Genomic DNA, 10,283 nt, shown 5'->3' on the forward strand with positions numbered 1-10,283 from the left:
TCGCTGTTCCTCCTATAGGATTACAGACCCCTTCAGTTCCTTGGGTACTTTCTCTAGCTCCTCCATTGGGGGTGATGTGTTCCATCCAATAGATGACTCTGAGCATCCACTTCTGTATTTGCCAGGCACTGGCATAGCCTCACAAGAGTCAGCTATATCAGGGTCCTGTCAGCAAAATCTTGCTGGCATATGCAATTATCAATAGACTTTCATCAGTGAGATTTGTGATTTACAGGCAGTAAATTGGTTTTCAGCTCTTGGAGCCATGTGTGTGGGTTGTGTGCACACGGGCTGTCATACCCATACAATGAGAGCCAGCATCTGCTGGCTCCGAATGTTGAGAATGAGTCAATGTGGCCAAGGTAGCAGGCTCCAGGCTCCAGGGTGATATGAAGCCACAGACAGAAACCCAGACCAATACCTCCTGCCTGTTCTGTAGAGACATCAACTGATTTCTTCTCAAGCTTTTCTCCTCTAGGAGAATGGGCCAGAGACAGAATGTTCACTGACAGAAGAAGACGATAACATTGGAATCTTACCATCTGAAAACTGAAATCCCTAGGCAAAGCCCAGGTCTGATGCTTCCTGTGTCAGCACTAAGTTCTCCTCTGCCCTCGGTCTATGACTTCAGACTTGAAAATGGAGCACCTCCATATTAACTGTACTTGGGACCACGGTAGTCCCTGTTCTGAGGGAGCCCTGTTCTGTATCCCACATCATTGTCCCCAGAAGTGCTGCTGATGTGGGTAGGAAGTGAGACATTCTGACTCAATGGTCACCTTGACTCTGGGTAGTGTCAGCCATAGGTTCCACTCTATCTCCAAAACAGAACTGTAGGAGATACTTGAGCAGTGCCTCACTCTGGCCTGGCTGTCCCCAACTAAATACACTGTGGTTATACTGACGACCCACTGACCTGTCACTGTCACTGACAGTACGGAAGTATCCGACACATGTACAGAACTCTGAGGTCCTCACCTGTAGTCACACCAGCAGTAGGAGTTACTCTTGTATCACTGTGGTGACCAAGAGACCTGAGAGAACAATTTAAGAAAGGAAGACTTTAACTTAGCTCACAGTTTCATAGAATTCAGTGTGTGGTAATGCTTAATACAGACGGACATCACCACGATGGGAGCATGTAGAAAAAGTGGATCACCTCAGTGCAGACAGGAAGCAAAAAAAAGGCGCATAGGAAGGAGCCAGGACAAGACACAGTCTCCGAGGACATGCCCTCAGGGACCTCCTTCCTCCAACTAGGCCACACATCCCAGTGGTTCATCATACCATGGACCCATCAAAGGACTAACCTGTTGGTTAGGTCAGAACTCTCATCCTCTCCTCTTCTGGGGAGAAACTTTAGAAGGCACACCCAGATATGCCTCATTAAACTCATAGGTGATTCTGAGTCCACATTAATCAAAAGCCAAGATTTATTATAAAATTAGCTTACATACACTGAATAGGAAATATAGACTTTCCTGCCTTTAACAGTGTGGAGTTTTATTTAGTCCCAAAAGTAAAACAAAACAAAACAAAACAAACAACAACAACAACAAAACCATAAAAACCAGCAGTCTTCCCATTTGCTCCATGAACATCAATGCCAAGGGAGACCATTCCCCAGAGGACCCAGGTTCTCTCAGCCTGCAGTTTCCTTCCCAGTCTGGGCTGAAGGAAAACATGGCTAGGTGTATATTCACTGTTCCATGGGTCCTTGCTTCTCCATAGTCTGCCTGCTGCCCTGACTACACATTACCCAAGCACAGACTGGCAGCTTGAGTCCAGGCTCCCTCAGAAAACACTACAGCCTCCCTTTGGCTACAGGCCATATCAGAACTCACTGCAGGCCAAGCACACAGGCATTGTCGAACAACAGGAAAGAAACTGCTTCATTTCTCCCTAGTTTTCCTGAACCATGGAACCTCCACCTTCATCCTCCCCGCAAGAAGCAGAGTCTCTTAGTTTCTGCTGAGCTAGAAATCAGAGGCCCAGAATCAACTGGGCCCAGTTCCAACAATACTTAAGGTGGGTCTGATACTTAAGGTGGATTTCAGCAGTATCAGCTCTGTTCTTTCTTCACGGACCTTCAGATGGGAAGACGAAGCTCAAGGTGAACACACACACTGGCTACACAGCAGTCACTGTCGCCGCATGCTAGTGTCTGCCCGTTCACCAGGTTTGACCAGCAGCTAGAATCTGTAGTTCATCTCACAGGAGACAGCTGAAGCTGAGGCCCCTTTGGAGACCAGGTGCCTATTGAGAGACCAGAGTACACAGAGGGACTCTGTTGAAAGAAAGTGGCAGGAGAGAAGGAGAAGAACTTGCTGACCAACTGCTTTCTAAAATGGCCCCTCCCAAGATGGTGCTTAGATGGGGTTCCATGACCAACCCATGAAAGGGTAAATGTGATCATAAAGCAGCATGGCTGATAGAAGGCTGCTACCTGTCTCCCACAGGACACTACCCGGGGCTGAAGGAGCAGCAGGGGACCACTGAGCACCAGAGATAGCCTCTGAGGGGCAGTCTTTGCTTGGCTTGTTCTACACATGCATCCGAGGCTTCTTTTGATTTGCAAGAAGCCATGTGAGGGAGAAATAGAGTGTGGCGTAGGTGCCCGTGGGCAAGTCACTCTGCATCCTGAAAATCAGTTTCCTATTTTATAAATGTTATATCTCCTTTGCCGGCTTGATGAGTTTTGAGCTGGCTTAACATTGCTTATATGTATAGAATTGGACAGTTAAAATAGACATAAAAATCTGGAGGCTGAGGAGACGGTTCAGTTGGTGCAGTGTTTGTACAAAGATGAGAACTTGAGTTTGATCTCCGGAACCCACATAAAAATGTCTGGCATGGTGGTGCACACTCGGAATCCCAGCCCTGAGCCGGCAGAACAGGAGGATCTCTAGACAGCTAGCCTGGCTGAATGGACAATAATAGACCCTGCCTCCAAGATATGAGGCAAATGACTCGTGAGTTGCAATATCTGAGATTGCCATATAACCTATACACACACACACATACACACACACACACGTACACACATATACACACACACACATACACACACACATACGCAAACACATACACACACACACACACATACACACACACACACACACACACACATGCCCAAACACAATTATACACAGAACAATTTGGATCCATAAGCAAATCAGTTAATTCAGAAAGTGATTGAGACTTTATACAGCCTTGATCTTTCCGGGAGCCAAGAGAGAGAGAGACATTGGTGTGTTCCTTTGTGTTAGTATTGTACAAGAAATACTGAGTTCATATCTCTTCATATCTCAATAGGTGTAATGGCTATTCCTGGTTGTCAATTTGACAATATCTGGAATGAACTACAATCCAGAATTGGAGGGCTCACCTGTGGTCCAGATCCTGAGGCTGGAAGACACAAGTTTCTGACCTGGATCTTGGCATGGAGATCTTGAGGCATGGTGGCTATGAAAAGCTTAGGCCCAGGCAAGGTAGTACACGCCTTTAATCCCAGGAGACTAAGGCAAAGAGATCTGAGTTCAAGGTCAGCCTGAAACAAAACAAGTCCCAGACCCAGGCATGCTTGTACACACCTTTAATCCAGGCCACACCTGCTAAAAACCTACAAAAGGATATTGAAAAAAGAACGATTCGCTCTTCTTCGTTTGCTTGCATTTACTTGCCAGCACATCTGTTTGAATCTATTTCTAGCTCCATGGGACTGAGCAACTACTAGATTCTTGGACTTCCCATTCACAGCTGACCATTGTTGGGGTAGTTGGACTACAGACTGTAAGTCATCACAACAAATTCTCTTACTATAGAGAGACATTCCATAAGTTCTGTGACTCTAGAGAACCCTGACCAATGCAATAGGCAATCCAGTTCAGCCAACAGGGTGAGAAGGCAGAAGAGTCTAAGGCAACACTGGGGATATCATCTAGTCGGCAGCCTTGCTCTTCAGTTTGTACCCTGAGTCTATGCTTGTGTAACCTTCTAGAGCCCATGGTATCATGCATGTCAAAGCCCACCTTTATTAGGGAGGCAGAAGCCAGATGAGAAGCCTGGTCTCTACCTTGAGGTTTCCCACTTGTCCTGGCATGTGCCAACACCCTCAGAAAGTTGGGTTTGGCTGTTTTTCTTAGAGATTCCCTGGCAAGATCTATGACATATGCCTTGCTTATCCAAGAGGGCTCCTCAGCAGGTGAAAGAGATGGAACCCACCCCATGGGGATACCAGCCCGTAGTACAGAAGTGAACACAAGATGCCTGAGCTGACAGCTCTGCTTCCCTCATTCTAGCTTCCTGGGCTTGGAGACCTGAGGGCAAACACAGACAAGACTTGCTTGTCACAGTAACAAATAAAACCACCTCTCTGATCGAGGGGGCCTGGTCTTCTTCAGCCTCCAGTGCTTTATGTCCACTGTCTTCATGGCCAAACCTACACTGGCCCTACCATCTTAAATTAGGCACGAGTCTCTGCTAATTGCCTCAGAATTCAGCAGCTGGCAGCTGTGAGTTATGGAGAGGAAGACAAGGAAACTGGTGCTTGTGGCTAAATTTGGTCTAAGTCCTTATGGAAGAAAAATAGGAAGAACTGGAATTTACAAGGACAAGCCAACCTTGAAGTAAGGATGCTTCTGGCCCTGGTACACCATGGGAAGAGAGATAGGAATAAGCAGGCCTGATGTCTTGGAGACCCTGCTAGGGAAGCCATGGGAGAAGATTTGACACCTGCTGGGCTCAGCATCTGTATTAAGGTTGTCCCCAGATAGAGTTGGTTTCCAAGGGAGGCAGGGGCTAGGCTTCAGGCCCCTCACTAGATATGCTGAACTACAGGTGATTACCCATCCCACCACAGATCTTAGGCACTCGACTGACAGTCATTTGCCACTTTCATCAGGATGGGTGGCTGTCTCTCAGTCCCTGAATTCTTCTAGTGTGGTAGCTACCTATGCCTACAGAAAGAACCCCATCTGCCATCCACAGGCTTCTCACAATCACTTATTGCCACCAACCATTTACTGACCAAAAGAAGAATATTTCACAGCCAAAGGGCACCCCAATGGTAGAGTCACTATGGGCTTTGATGGCACAGGAAGGAGAGCCACATCCATCTCATTATAATGTATGGGGTCCTGGGGAATACCTCAGGAAAACCTAACTAGCAAGCTACTAAGCTCTTGGCCAGGACGGGATGTGACCTGTAAGTGGAGAGTGTTCTCCTAGGGGAGTAGCATTCCAGTAAGGTCTCTTTCAGTAGGGGTGGTCTCTTTGAGGGGATAGTCTCTGGTCGGTTGATGGTCTCTCAATAAGTGTGCTTGCTGTTGCAATGTCTCCCAGTGAGGCAGATTTGGTTTTACATCAGGGCCTATGTGTTCAAGCACCCTTCTATAAAGTTTTTTAAATATCCACACTCCCTCTAGACCCTACTGGTGTTCCCCTGGAACACCAGTGGCTTTGAGGCCAGGTATGGGGGTATATAGGGCATGGCCTGGCCTGAGGTAGAGAGCCACCTTGCAGTGTTCACACCAGGCAGGTCTGTGGGCAAACAACTCTTTAGGTGAGAGCTAACACCTAAACTTAGGAGGCGGGGGAGGAACTCTGTCCTATTGGGATGACACTGTTCTATCCCCCTTCCCTTCCAGGCTTGAGGTGAAGGTACTGGTGAAGTCTCAGAGGGAATTAGAGCCAGCTTCAAGTCCCTTCTGAGCCTCATGGCCATCAGATGACCATGGCCCAGCCAAGAGCATAGTAACTCACTAGCCAGAGGTCCCTGCCCAAGACCCCATACATTATAATGAGACAGAGTAGGCTCTCTTACTGTGTCTCTCCCCTGGGCCCATGATGGCTGTACCATTGGGCTGCTCTTTAGCTTCGGAACACTCTTGGTTAGTAAATGGGTGGTGGCAATAAGTGACCATGAAAAGCCTGCAGATGGCAGATGGGGCTCTTCCTGTAGGCATAGGTAACTACTGCAATAGTAAACTTCAGAAGCTGAGAAGATGCCCCCCACTAAGATACCACTCCCTCTGAAGGACAACCCTTCCAAATGACCACACCCACTGAGACTACCCCACTGACAAATCCTATCTGAGATACCACCTCACCGACAGGCCATTCATTACTAACAGAATACACCCACTAAGAGATCATGCCCCAGGCAGGCTAGCAATCCAGGTAGCTAAGCAGGGTGGAAGGATGGGGTTTCAGGATGCTCTCTGGGTCATGGTAGACAAGAGAAGGGAGACCAGTAGGCTAGGCTGTTAGCTCCCCTCCTAAGTCCCTGAGTCTGGGTCTCTGGTGCAGCTATGCCCCACTATAGCCAGAAAATACTGCCCAGAAAAAGCCAGGGCCAAGGTAACTGACCAGTCTAGCATAGCCAGAAACAGTGAGACAATGAGATGCCTTGATGTAGGACCCAGAATCTCTAGAGTCCAAAATCATCCTACCCAGCCCCAGTGCTCCATGGTTCCCTGGCAGCATGGAGTACATTGAGCTACACCAGGAACTTTCTGACCAGGTTGGATGCATAGACACACACCTATTCTCAGTCATTTGATTACCATAACCTACCTGCAGCACATGCTACTGAGTCTACACCAGCAAGTAGGGATAGTGGGCCCTAGCGAGAGCCATGCCTTAGACATGGGTCCACAGCAGACTCGGGGCTGATTCAGCAGCTGTCTTTGTCAGAGCCTCAGTGGCTGCCTGGTGTGCTGAGTGCCAGGATGAATGAGTTATCTCTTCATTTAAATGCAGATTTGGGAAGGAACCAAATCAGTCTCCTCTTAAGAAATTGTCAGCATAAGTATGCATACTGAATTAGCGCAAGGTTATTTCAAGTCACTCCCGCCATCGGTTTCCCCACAGAAGCCGACAGAGCCCTGCTCAGCCCCGAAGTGAAGGATGTGTGATTAACATGCAGCCTAGGCTCACAGCCAGTGTGGAAACCTGGGTCCCACATGGGTTACCGACAGTAACAGCTTCCAGAACAGTTGTCTGTCCAATGCAGGCCCTCCTGCTTAGCCTGTGCCTGTGATCAGTGGGAAGCAAACTCAGTCAAAGGAGTTGCCAAAACACTGCTGGGGCCTCAGAGGTAGGTCACTGGCAGTGGGTGGTAGGGCTGTGCCCCAAGTTGGAGCACTGGGACTGTGGTATGGACGGACACAGACAGGACCCATGGCACATAGAACCATTCTGTAATAGCCCATAGTTCAGAAAACCCCAGCTGTGGGTGGGACACAGGTCCAGCTAAAGCCAACAGGGGCTGCATGCATTCCCCATTGCTTAAGTACACACCTTCTGTGTCCTCAGAGGGCCAGGCCAGCAGGCACCACATGTCCAAGAGATACAGGAGAGCCATCCATGCAGTTCCTGTCAAGTGTGAACAAGGAGAGTATGGGGGCCAGAGAGTAGATCTTGTGGTTCTGCTGTCCACTGGTGCCTCTGCAGCCTACAGGGTGACACAAGTCCTGCTGAGGACCTGTCTTCTAGCACAGCTCCCAGGTAGGCTTATCAGAACTGAGAAGGCAGCAGGACAGGGAGCCGTTGAAGCCTCAAATTGACAACAGGAGTCCTTCAAAGCCTCTACTCATGAATTCTCTAAGATACAAAACTGGTTCTGACAGCAGTCGGCATCCCCAGAGTATGGGGTCTCCATGGAGATAGTCATAGTGATTTTTTTTTCTAGCACCAAGTAGGGCAACATCTGGGCTGCACCAAGTTAAGCTACTGTGGAGCCCCTGGCGAGGGTGTTTTAGGTCTGCAGATACTTCTTGCAGCTGACAAATGGATTCATCCGATTGCTCTGAAACACTGTGTGGTCTATGGTCACTGCCCTGTACTATGTTCCTGGAAGAACCAGGGTAGGAAAAGTGAGGAACGCAAGGAATACGTCTGTCCCATGATGACCTTCACTGACAGTCTGAGTGTCCCTGAGTTCCCAACCTGCTGACACAAGGCTTGTTCCATGCAGCAAGGGGCTTGTCCCCACAGCCCTACTTACAGTCTACGATGTGTCAGTCCATAAATGTTTGCAGACAGATACTAGTTTGTGGTTGAAGCAAGGAAGGATCTCAGAAGGGCATACAGTGTGACCAAGTTCTGTCAAGCTTCTCCTTAAAGCTTCAGGCACTAAGACCATTCCAACTAACACAGGCACATGGAGGAAGAGTAGCTCACCAGCAGTTTCAAGAGCCTGCTTACTATAGCAGGGTCAGAGATATGGGACACAGGCTCTGCCCTATATGTTATGTATAAGCCTCCAGTGGATCTCATGTGTGACCATTATAGAACAAGACAAGACAGCCCTTTCCTGCATCCTGAGCTATGCCCATCCAGTTAGGCTCCACACAGTGCGGTGAAACTTGATGGTTGTAAGGCAGAGTCATACTGCCAACCTGCAGTGAGAATCCAGGAGTTCTTGGATCCTGCTCTGGAACTAGAAGAGGTTGTCTGTGGAGACCTATATTATGGGCAGTTAACCTGATGCTCACCTCCACCTCCTGAAGCATCTATGTTACCCTGATGTAATATGTCCAGCTTTGACACTTAACACACGTGTGGGTATATGTGGCTGAGTGTCTGGCTAGAAGGCAGACTTATGGGGCACCGGATGTTTTACAGAAGCCATTGTATTATAACAACAGGTGATTCCAAGAAACTCAGCGAGAAGTTAGGGGCATGGCTGGTGAGCTGCCCAATAGAGGACAGAATCCACATCTGCCCAGAGACCAGGCAGGGTGTCTTAGTTGGGGTTTTCTGTCAAAAGACATCATGACCACCATAACTCATATATAAAGGACAACATTTAATTGGGGCTGGCTTACGGTTTCAGAGGTTTAGTCCATTATCATCATGGTGGGAAGCATAATGTCCAGGCAGACATGGTGCTGGAGAAGGAGCTGAGAGTTCTACATCTTGATCCACAGGCAGCAGAATGGAACTGTGAATGGGAGTAGTTTGAGCATATATAATCTCAAAGCCCGCCAACATAGTGGCATACCTCCTCCAACAAGGCCACACCTATTCTAACAAGGCCACACCTCCTAATAGTGCAGCTCCCTATGGGCCAAGCATTCCATTCAAACATGAGTCTATGGGGGCCAAACTTATTCAAATCGCCACACAGGGGGACCCCCCCACCTAACAGGCTACTTCTGATGGTAACATACAGAATTGGTACGAGATTTATTCTTTGGAGTGATCTTGCTAGGTATGCTGAGATCCGTGGCTTCCTACTGGTTTCAGCATGGTAACAGATGCTGTTAAAGGTCAGCAAGAGCAGGCAGGGCCACCCTCACAGGGAGGAACATAGAGGAGGGATGGTGAGGAGACACTGTCAACTCAACCAGTGAGCTGGCCGCACAGGTGTCACAAATGAATGTGACCACAATAAAGTTCCAGCAGCTTCCTTTGCATATGCAAGAAGGCCCAGTCTGAGATGGATCTGGCTGAAGTCGCACACTGGGATGGGGATGCATTTATTGGAGACGCGTATCCAAGGACCTTCCTAAAGCAGAACAGCTGACCTTTTCCTCGAGCATCTGAGAGCACGTGCCAGTCTATCTAAACCAGCACCACGGACCATGAGAGCCAGGCTTGGGAAGGATGACCTTGAAGCCATGGGCCCAGAAGCTTAAGCTTATAGGAATGGAATCAGAGAAAGACTGCCACAGGCCCCAGTGTCCACACACAGGTTATCTATAGAGTCTTTAATATCCACCACAGCAGAAGAGAGAAAGCGCCTGAGGTATTCACACCCATCCCTGAGTCTGTCAGAGTGTCCTTGCAGAGGCTCTCTCTAAGACAGTCGACTTAGAAGGAATGAAACATTTGAATCTGACCTTGCTGAAAATCTTGTCCAAAACCATCCCCCTGCCTCATATATGACACAAGCATGATAAAGGAGCAGCAGCTCTGAGCTCCCAAAATTCTTGAGGCAGCCTTCCAGACTCCACTGTTATACAGCTCCTGACAATCTGGCTCTGGTATGGCTTCATGGGGAAACCCATTTGTCACAGGCCTCAGGGCTGTTTGAAGGACACATTGAGGAGATCAGAAGGCCAAGAGGTGTGTTCTGAGTATGCCAAGGGTTGCCTGGGAGCTAAGTGCCCATCAGATGCCCATAATCTGTGTCTACCCCTGGCCTATCCCTAATCAAAACATAACCCCTCTTGTGGAGAAGTCACAGCAACTAAAACCCAGGCAGCTAGTTTTCGGGGATCCTAAGCCATGTTTGCCCAGAGTCTCAGAGCCAGGAGACAGCCATTTACAGGTCA

The sequence above is a fragment of the Mus caroli genome, chromosome 7, assembly GCF_900094665.2.
Source record: "Mus caroli chromosome 7, CAROLI_EIJ_v1.1, whole genome shotgun sequence".
NCBI classification, from domain to species: Eukaryota; Metazoa; Chordata; class Mammalia; order Rodentia; family Muridae; genus Mus; species Mus caroli.